Source organism: Pocillopora verrucosa, chromosome 2 (genome assembly GCF_036669915.1).
Source record: "Pocillopora verrucosa isolate sample1 chromosome 2, ASM3666991v2, whole genome shotgun sequence".
In the NCBI taxonomy this organism is placed as follows: Eukaryota; Metazoa; Cnidaria; class Anthozoa; order Scleractinia; family Pocilloporidae; genus Pocillopora; species Pocillopora verrucosa.
Window position 1 is genome coordinate 5,013,697 of NC_089313.1, and position 10,661 is coordinate 5,024,357.

General features: G+C 36.6%; 1 pseudogene; it reads left to right on the forward strand.

The window, feature by feature from the left end:
- Positions 1-532: 532 nt before the first annotated feature.
- LOC131776036 (uncharacterized) lies at positions 533-10,548 on the forward strand (annotated as a pseudogene).
- The last annotated feature ends 113 nt before the right edge of the window (positions 10,549-10,661 follow it).

Consider the following 10,661-nt stretch of genomic DNA (forward strand, 5'->3'; position numbering starts at 1 on the left):
CTCCCTTTAGTAATCTTGTCCACAGTGTTTTCTTTTCGGTTGACCTCTTTTTCAGGCGTAGAAGGCCTATGAATATTACGGGTATAGTTGCTAGAGACCGTAGATTTCATCACATAAAAACTGCATTGTGTTAAACTGTTTGGAACACACCTTTTCCGATGACAGCCGTGCGATCGAATCAAGCTGCCATGTTGGTTTTGCATATCTCGCGCGGTCAAAAAACCTTAAAAGCCAGCTGTCAGTTACTGTGGAAAGAGGACTGGGTTTACAAGTTGTAATTAAAGGTCTTCTCACACAAAAAAATCCTTATTTTACCCAATTTTTTTTTCACAATAAGATCGAAGGAGACTTTATTCTCTAAGTACTAGCTGCAAAGACTCGTGATCGCTGGCATCATTTCAAATCTAAATTTAACTTTTTTTCTTTGTGCATGGCGCTGTTTTGTTAGAGTCGAGGCTGTCCTTTCGCCATCCTGAAATAGAAATATGACGTATATAACGGAGTGCATTGTGGGTCATATTCAAATATCAAACGCACCCATAACACGTTTAGCAAAACGGCAAGGCGAAAGAAGAACATTTACTCTTCGACGTGGATTTAAAGTTTTTCTGTCCACTTTTTCTCTCACAAAAATCAGAAATTAGCGTTGAAACGCTATAATAAGAACGTTTATGCAATAGAAGGTACTCGGGAAGCCTTCACTCGCGACGATTTACACAGTCGAAACCTCTAACGAAACATCATGGCGCCCAACAGGTCTGAGGCAATGACGTTATCAACCAACGCTCCGCCAGCTTCAGATATAGGTACATTTGAAGGAATGCCGCTCAAATTGGAAAAAAAGTCAGTATACGCACGATGCAGCTCAGTAAGCTTAGCTGCCGAAGAAGAAAGCGTCCATCAAGTGCAGGATATCGGGAAGGAATACTATCGTTCGATAGCGTTGAATTTTAAGACCACCTCCTCAGTGACGATTCTCAAAAGATGTGCAAATCCAGACAGTCCACATTGGGAAACCTGGCCCGGCGTTTGCGCTGGCCTAGACGAAGATCCAAGGCAAAGGAAAGTAAAACAGCGCGTTGCAATCGAACCTGAGAAAAAGAATTCCAAAGAAGCCGTCGAGAATGACGACAATAGCCATTCCTTTTCACTTCGCTGGCAGCAGAAAGAGGAAATTACTTTCTTTTCACCCGACACCGAAAACAGATGCGAAAAGAAAACGACGAAAGGGTTCGAAGTAGACGATTTTAAGACAGGTGAGTAAGTTAATCGGGAAGTGAGATAACACAGTAAAGGTGTTTTTCGACATGATGTTTAAAGAACTACTTGTTTACTAAAGAAATTCGTGGGTGTGACGTAGCTTGAAATCCTCTGCTTTTTGTTAAAATCGCTACAAAACATCTATCAGAGTTTGAGAACGTCTTTTCCTTTAGTTTAATTGGTGAATGTTGCGAAAGACCACGTTTTCTGTGGAATTGTTTGCGTTTTTCGTGGTTGCGTGTCAAGAATTTCTTTCTCGGTCATGTGACTTTACCATTTGGTCCCGAATTGTACATGTACAAGGGTGGATGTTCTGTGGAAACCGTTAATCATCTGTTACATCTGAGTGAAAACCTATAAAGGAAATGAAGAGAGATCGTAGTAAATATATACAGAGTTAGCTGTATACATAATGTGGTTTAGGCCCTTCACGGCGCAAGATTATGGATTATGAATGACTGCTTTCGCTTTCTTCCAGTCATATGACTCGAAACAGGAAGTTTGTGATAATAACGTCTGGTTTCGGTGTCCGCGCATCAATTATTTGCATGAATTGCCGTTCAAAGGGCTGTCTTTGTCCCCATCGTGTGCATCAATAATTTGTTGTTTTACATTTTGATCCCTGGTGAAGTTTCTGAGGGTTTTATAATTTTTTAAGAATTTGTTTATCAGATAAAACATGGTTAAAGTTTTAATCTATTTGGTCTATTTTGTGCCTTCGCCTTTGGTTATCTTTGGTTCTAATGATGCAAGTGCAGAGAGATTAGTTATATTAGATAAGTTATTGCAGGGGAAAAAGAGGGCAGTTATGTAAGAATGAATATTTTTCATTTTTCCTAACTTTTTATCCATTGTTCAATGGAAGGTCACTGTAATTTATCAAAGTCCTTGTGCAAGGTTTTTTTTAAAACAATGTAAATATTTTTATTTCACAGATGTAAAGGCCAAAGAGGAATTTGATTTCAGCATTTTGACGATCCCATATTCTGTACAAGAGAGTTCCATCAGTCCAGATGATTTGTTCTCATTAGAACCTCCTTCAGCTTCATCTGAAGTTATAGAGGTTCAAGATGACACATCTACAAAAGAAGAAACAACAAATGATGAAACAGCTGAAGTAAAAGTTGAAGAAGCAGGGCAGCTTACTAAAACTGAATCAAAGCACAAAAGCATTCCAAGAAGGTTTGTATCTTGGTTTTCCCTAGGGATTCATCAGCAAGAGTGTAAATTGGTGTGAAACAGATAGTGAAATGTTGTACAGTACTTGATTTTTACTCATTTTATACCCCCAAATTAAATCCTTTAAGTAATGAGAATGGTTTTGGAATTTGTGCTGACATTTCTTGTGGGTACAGTTTTAATCCTTTGTAAATATTTTGTTTTAACTTGTAGGCATGCTGCTAAAAGAAAGAAGCGAAATGTTTGGTCCATCACTGTGCCTGACCCCCCTGCAGTGCAGCACAAGCAGGCAAAGAAAACATCTAAAACAGCCAAAGAAAGAAAACCAAGAAGCATCAGGAGGTGTGCTCCAAAACAGTCATGTCTTTCCTTTGAAGAGATCATCGAATCTATCAACCACATAAAACCAGCACCATCCAAGAGGAGGAAACCCAACTCCAACTTGGGGGAACCAAAAGATTCTGGTGTTGATAGTGAAGGAAGCAGTAGTGGTAGCAGTGGTGGATGCAGCAGCAACTCTGGAAGTGGCAGTGGTAGTTCATCTGGGGGGAGCAGTAGTGGTGGTGGCGGCTTTGGGGGAAAGGGAAATGCTGATGGAGATGAAGGTGATAAAAAGAAGTATCCACAGTGGTATTTCCCTGGCGAACAACAGATTGACACACCAGGCAGAAATGAAAAGAAAAGATCTCCAGATGAAGAGAAAGATGATGAAAGTGTGGAAAAAATGGAGGAAGATTTTCCCACTACTAAGCAGTCAGGCCTCCAGATGTTCTTGCCATCCAAAGTTGATAATGCAGAACAATGTCACTGCCCTGGAGAGGAAGGAACTCATATGACCCCAACTGGAAAGGTAGTTTGCCCATTAATGTGTATTAGTACCTACTGAAGTCAATTGTTTCAGCCTAAGCTAATAGCCAGTCAATGATAATATTTTTGCCTTAAAGAAACTGGTTTAAGTTGCTATTTGTTGCATTTTACAGCATGAATGTAACTCTACCACAGACTAATCCAATTTAATTCAGTTTCAAACTTAATTGAACTCTTTATTAGAGACATGAAGAGGTTGTAATAGTCAAAGGAAATTGCAGAAACTAATGAGTTTTTATACAATGTGAAATGGCCATCCCTCTGTTCATCCTTATTGGTTAAGTATAAAGTGATTCCACTAGAAACGCAGATGTCAATGAATGATCAACTTAGTGTTACTTTGATTTTGTTTGTGAGTGTCTGTGTGCTAAAATTCCATGGATTCATATTTTATTTGCAGAGTGACATCATCTTTTTCCCTCAAGATGTTCAGCATGCAAGTTACTGTTCGATTCCTGTTTGTCGTAACCAAAAATGCAAGAAAGTAAGTTGTGACCAGCATATTTAAATATGTCAGGTATGGCTATTTTGCAGTGAGGGTAATTAAAAAATAGAAGAAATAGTAATTTTGTTTCTGGTTCATCAAAGTTCTTACAATGCAATTGAATGCATACTGTATTTACTCATGTATAAGTTGACCTTTATGACCAAAGAAAATCACCCCAAAAATTCACCCTCAACTTGTACACAAGTCATACTCAAAGACCTGACCCAAGCAATCCAAGAAATTAGCAGAACAATTGTTTGAAGTCCGTTAGGAAAATCCAGTTTACAAAACCAGTTCTAGTGTGTTCGAGGTTTGTCAGCTTAGTGACCTGGCAAATGCTGTTGTCTTGTGAGGTCTTGTTTGTCACACGCTATTCTTTGAAGTTCTTCAGTGTTCCTTTGTTCTACTAAATCTCCTTTCATACTCAACATTGAGATAAAGGTTAGTTAAGTGCAAGAAGATTTCAAATTCAATGTGATTTACAAATATTGTAAGATACCTCTTTAGTAGATCAAAGTGTTGGTGTATTCTTAAATTGTGGTGATGTGAACAAGTACTAATAAACTTCATAGCACATGGTAACATTTTGCTCTGCAGTTTTTTTAGTTCTCTGTGTTTTCAATACATTCTCAGAAATAAGAGATAAACTTGTTGGGAAATTTTGCTTTGTCTGAATTTTACTTCTTTTATAAGAAATGATGAAAAATCTGATTTTTGACTTGAAAATGCCAGGTTGACTTATACACAGGTTTGACTTGTACATGAGTAAATATGATAAATGTCTTTAAAAAAGAAAAAAAATTTAAAAATTTAAAAAAAAATAATAAATAATAATTTTGAACATTTTCCTGCAGGTGAAAATGGAGTTGGAGCACTTGCAAGTTCATAAAGACTGGCACCATTGTGGACGTTGTTTGATCACATGGAATATTGTTAAACAGCACGCACGTTTTTGCCATAGGTCAGGGTGTAGAGTTCCTGACTGTGAAAGCCTGAGGTAAGGTCAACAAGCTTTGAAAAAGAGTTAGTTGTATCTTAGATGTTGGAAGTTGCATTTGGACAAATGTTAGAGCATTTTTAATAGCCTAAGTGAGAAACCAGAGGTAAAATGACCAAGGAAGTAGATGCTGTTAAATCACTCAAAATTTTACACTGTAACAATATCAGTCTAGGGGAAATTTTCTTAACCTTTAACTCCCATAAGTGATCAAGACAGAATTTCTCCTTACAATATCAATATAGTATGAAGCAGATAAGTGATGAGAGTAAAGAACAATATTAATCAGGGAATTATTAGTGGATCCAATACCAAATTTTCCAAACTAACATCACAAGAACTACCGAAGCATAGTAAGGAGAGTTACTAATGAGATCTTGGAGTTAAAACTCGGATTTCTGTACCCCTTGACATCTTGGGCATTTATCAACATTAAGGCTTGGCTGCTCAGGTTAAAAGTTGAATCTAAAGCACATTTGTTTATGATACTGTCAGCTTGCACTAAAGGAGGACCGAACAAGGATCTGTAAGTCATGAGGGTTTTTAGAGGGTGTAATCTTATGACTTAAATTTGTCATTGCAGGGAAAGCTATAAAGGTAATGGAGAACCTGTTCCTGTAAGGCAGAGAAAAATTTCTCCACCAGTGCAAGTACCAGTGCCAGCCTCACCACCATTTAACTTAGCACCTCCTGTAGCATCAGGCTTTGAACCACCAACACCTCATCGCATTGAGGGCAAAGTGATATTCCGAGTAATGTTTAAATTTGTTTGATTAATTTAATGCTAAGGCCAGTACAAAGTCTTCAATTGATGTAGTTGTGAGGGAAAAAATTAGAGAGGCTGTTGTACATGTCCTAAGTTAGTTGAAAGTGTTTCATTACAAGGGCAACAAGTAAATCTTTAAATTGAAAGACCAACCAAGATCATTGTTGTGGCAAACACTAGGATTGGGTCAGATGCAAACCAGCCATCATGTGGTTTTTGAAGTACACTGTTGACACTGATAATATGATAATATTTTAATTTAAACATTGCCTCCTGAAGCATGTCCCATATCGAATTGTTCTCTTGAAGGTTTTGTGCACAAATTTCTGTCTTGCATATCTGGAACATTTGAAGCAGATATCGTTTCAGCTCAGAGGAGGTTATTTCTTAACCCTTTAACTCCCAAGATCTGATTGTTAATTCTCCTCTGTAGCTGCAACATATTTCCTTGTAAATTAGTTATGAGAACCTGGTGCTAGATCAAGATAGCAGCTTCTACCTGATAAGTTTGAATATTCTCATCACCTGTTTGCTGAAGAATGTATGGATATTGTTGAGAGAAATTTTATGTTAATCACTTCTGGGAGTTAAAGGGTTTTAAAAAATCATTTCTGGTGTCCTAAGAAACTGTGAGATTGTAAAAGATTTTATTGACTACTCGCTCTCCAACACCCAACATGCCTGAATATTAAATGAGAGAGATGGTAATTTTTTTCCCCACAGAATTCGACAGATGTGCCGAAAAATTTCTTTGTTGAACACATTGACTACTTTAAGATGGAAAGAGAGAAGCTTGGAAAGGGAGCTAATGGGGAAATTTTTGCCTGTTTTTTGACAAGCGACAGAACTAAAAAGATGGCTTTGAAGGAGGTAGGACTGTTTTGTGTGAAGTATCAATTACTTTTTGCCTACATCATCATCGTGGTGGGTCTTGATAGTAATGAAGTGAACATTAAGTGCTGGTTGTAAAAGTGATCTTCTAAGAGAGGGTTAACTCTCCCAGACTTCACTGAAAGAGAACAAGTGCCAGTAGGACTTCTGTAACCCCTTGGGTTCTAATTTTGAGGCCTTGAAGAACATTTTATTAATTTGCTGATTTGTTTTCTTCTTTTGTTGTCAGACAAGTTACTCCATTAGTAGGGAGGAAGTAGAAGTGTACAAGATGCTAGGTGATCATCCACATATTGTCCCTCACTATGTAGGAACAATAAGGGACAGTCGGGGATGTGCTAATATCTTCATGGAAAAGTGTGGTATGTTACCAGAAAGTCCTTCATTTTCATACCAATGTAACTTGCATATTAGTATATTGATAAGGTTTTACTTTTTTTGATGTTCAATTCATTCTGTCCCAAGATCTCATCATAATTGTCCTCACTGTCTGCCATACAATTCTTGATTATGTTACTTTTAAGAATTTATTGGATCAACTAATAATCCCCCAATTGATATTTTCCTTTATTCTGATCACTTTTTGCTTTATATTGGAAGGAGAAATTCTGTCTTGGAGTTTAAAGTTAACACAACTGTTTTTGCCTCTTTCTGCAGAACAATCTCTTTTCGACTACATGGAGTCAATATTGAAGAGACGATTGACATGTGGGGAAGCCATGTATTACTGGCTTCAGATCCTTGCTGCAGTTGATTACTTGCACAACTTGGAAGTTCCAATAATTCATAAAGACATCAAAGGTAAGAACGCTGAGACAACAATAGAGTAAAACTTCATTTCTGTCAGAAACTCCATGTCTTAAAGTAACTTTACAGTACAGGTCAAAGAAGTAACTAGCTTTTTAATGACGTTTTGATGGAAACAAGACAGGCATCAGTGATAGCGCCAGAAATGTATCAGCATGTTATGATACTGAAATTAATGTCGTATGAATTGTGATCTTTCTTTTCAGCCAAAAATGTACTGTTGGCCGTAGAAGGTTCACGGGCCAAACTGGCTGATTTTGACGCGGCAAGGAGGTTGCATCATGAACTCACTGAAGCTGGTCTGAAACCCCTTGGAACAAGGGGCTTTGTTTCTCCTGAGGTGAGATGTGGTATTCAAGATAATGATTGATTAAAATGAATTGTTCAAGAAAAAGTTTGGAAGGCTTTTTCCTTTCTTGATTCATTATTTATTTTTGAGTGAGTCAAGTGAGTCCATTTTCTCAGCTCTCTCAATTGTTGATGGGTAAACCAGAACTAGATTAAGATCCAAGGTGATAAAAATGGACAAGATCTTTGTTTGCTTCAAAGCATTTGGATAATTTTACTTTATTCATGAACAAAGTGTGTTTCAAAGGCCCTGTTAAAGCAAACAAGCTGTTTCATTTTCCATTTCATTCAAAAACGGGTTCAGTTTGGAGAATGTGTGACTGCTATACAGAATAAAAATTTTCATTTCATAGTTATCAAGCACAAATGAACTGAAAGACCCTGTTGCTAAATAAAACAAGGGAAAACAAAGATTAATGGGGTCCTGTGGTGCCAATAATTATTTTTTGTTACTTTAAGTGCAACAAAAAAGTGAGTGACATTTGTTGTAATTCTGAAGGTTTTGAGACAGAAACCTCATGGCAGGCCAACTGATATCTACACTTTGGGATGTTTCTTATTGAACTGATAGTGGGAGTTCCATCCAAAGAATCCTTGCAGGAACAGGTAAGCTTTAATGATCAGTGAGCTATAGTATTTGGGAAAGCTTGGAGAGTTTTTTGTATAACAGTTTGCTCTGATCATCAAGGAGGCTTTCAGCTTTGATACTGTTAAGGAGAAAGGGACATTTGGAATTGGTTTTTTTTTTGTTTGTTGTGTTTTGTTTTTTTTGTTCTCCTTAAGTGGTTAAAAACTGTTTTTTTGAAAGATCAAGTTTGCCATTGCATTCCCTAGATTAAACCTTTGAATGTATTTTTGGAAATTGTGGACAGTAGGGAGGCACTCATGTTTAGTTACTGGTTCCTGCATTATATATGATGTAGCTCTTAAAGCTTTGTTCAACTTTCCTGTCTCTTACCAAATAAACTTTCTTTTTTTTTTCTTTGGGGACAGATCAACAAGCTAAGACAGTTTAATCAAGAACGTGGACAGTTGGTATTTGACTGTACAAAGGTAAGTCTGAGATAACTACTCTCTATTCATATTTCAAATAATTTTGATTGATAATTGCAACATTTTAGCATAACTATAACAGGGGGGGATGGGCTGGACAGGGAAGAGCTCCTCAATAACACAAGTTATTTTCATTTTTTAATTCTCGTAGTCTAGTGTAGTGGTATTTTCTTTGGTAATAGAGTAGTGTAATGTAAAGTTGTGCATGTAGAATTGGTGATGTATCTTGCGTACTTGTAAAAACTGTAAAAACCCAAAAACAAATAAAATACAAAAAAAAAAAATAAACTATAACAAGTCTGGATCTGGGAATGAGGCTGAGTAATGAGACATTATGAACTTATCATTCCTCTCTATATATGAATGAATATGGAGGTGTAATCATTCAACCAACCTTCATGTCTTTCGCAGGCCAGGAATATAGTAGTCCAAACATTGTGAACTTCAATTCATTGCTCAACTTGACAATTACTAGTGATTTGAGAGTGTGAATCGAATGATTAACCCTTTAACCCCAAAGAGTGACTAGCATTTAATTTCTCCTTACAATCTCACCCCTGAATCACACATCAAGGTCATGAGAGTAAAGGAAATGATCACCAACTGAAGAAAAAAAAAAAAAAAAAAAAAGCTGTTGATTGTTACACAAATTCTCCTTGTTGGCACCTCCTTAGGGAATGTATGGTCCTCTCTCAGGATGAAATTCTTTCTTATGGATCTCTTCATTTTCTTTCACCTCTCTCTACAATATCTTTGGTTTTTTTCTTACATGTAGCGGTAAGCTTATCTGCACTATTTACGCAAAGAATTGAAATACATTTCACCATCATTGTCTTTTCAGGAGAACCCAGAGGAGCGGCCAACTGCACGTAGTTTGCTGCAGCGGCCAGTCATCCAGGAATTTATGTCCGGAGTGCCCATGGAACACTAAGGTAAACTTGCTCCTCTAGGCATCTTTCCTTCTGTTTATCACTTTTTAGTCAGATGAGCCAAAGTTGATGTATTTGCAAATCTGATTCAGGTATTTTGTCTATTTTTGCAGGACATATGAGGAATCATTTTAAACAAGAACTTTGGCAATTAGTTGTCTTGAGAAGTTTTTTTTATTTTTGTTTTTTTAAGCTCTTGTTAAAAGATAGCAGTAAGGTACTAAAGTAAGTAGTTTGTGTAGAAACTTTTTGTTGTGCTGTATCAGTGGTGAATGTTCAAGTAGCAGCCTTTTGTTGCAAGGAAGTTCAATTAGGATGATAGTTAAAAAAATAAAAAAAAATAAATAAAAAAATTAGTTAGTGTTAACCCTTGGCCCCTAAGAGTGACTAGCATCCAATTTCTCCTCACAATAACACCCCTGGATCAAACATTAAGTTCATAAGAGTAAAGGAGATGATGTAAACTGAAGAAGCTCTTGATTTTTGAACAAATTCTCCTTGTCAGCACAATAAGGAAATGTGTGGAGTACACTATGGAGAATATCCATACTGATGTTAATGTGTTAAGGGTTAATGATAAAAGCATGGCACATGGTATGAATCGATGCAGATGATGCCTTAGAAGCTCATATTTGCTTAGAAGGAAATTGCTTTAGTGAATTTACCCACCACATTTTTGGCTTAGAAGGAAATTGCTTTAGTGTATTTTTAGAATTTTTTTAGTCTATATCTAGTGTATATTTAATTACACCATTTCTTAGTGTATATTTAGAATTTTTTCAAGCACAATTTTAAAGGAAGGGTTGCATAGAACAAAGCCTTAAGTGGAAATGCACTTTGATCTCTTCAGTATTTTGGCTCATCCCATCTAGCTAAATATTAGAGAACAATTCAAACTCAGGAGATTCTCAAGGCTTTTAAAACAGTAATGTCTTGAAAAGATTCCAACTGTGCCTTAAGAAAAGCCCTCAAAGGGTCTACTCTTTTTTTCCCTCTAGCCTGAGTATATAGTTTTGTAGATAGGTCAATTTCTATTTTAACAATGTGATAGAAGTATATCTTTGTAGAAATGTAAAA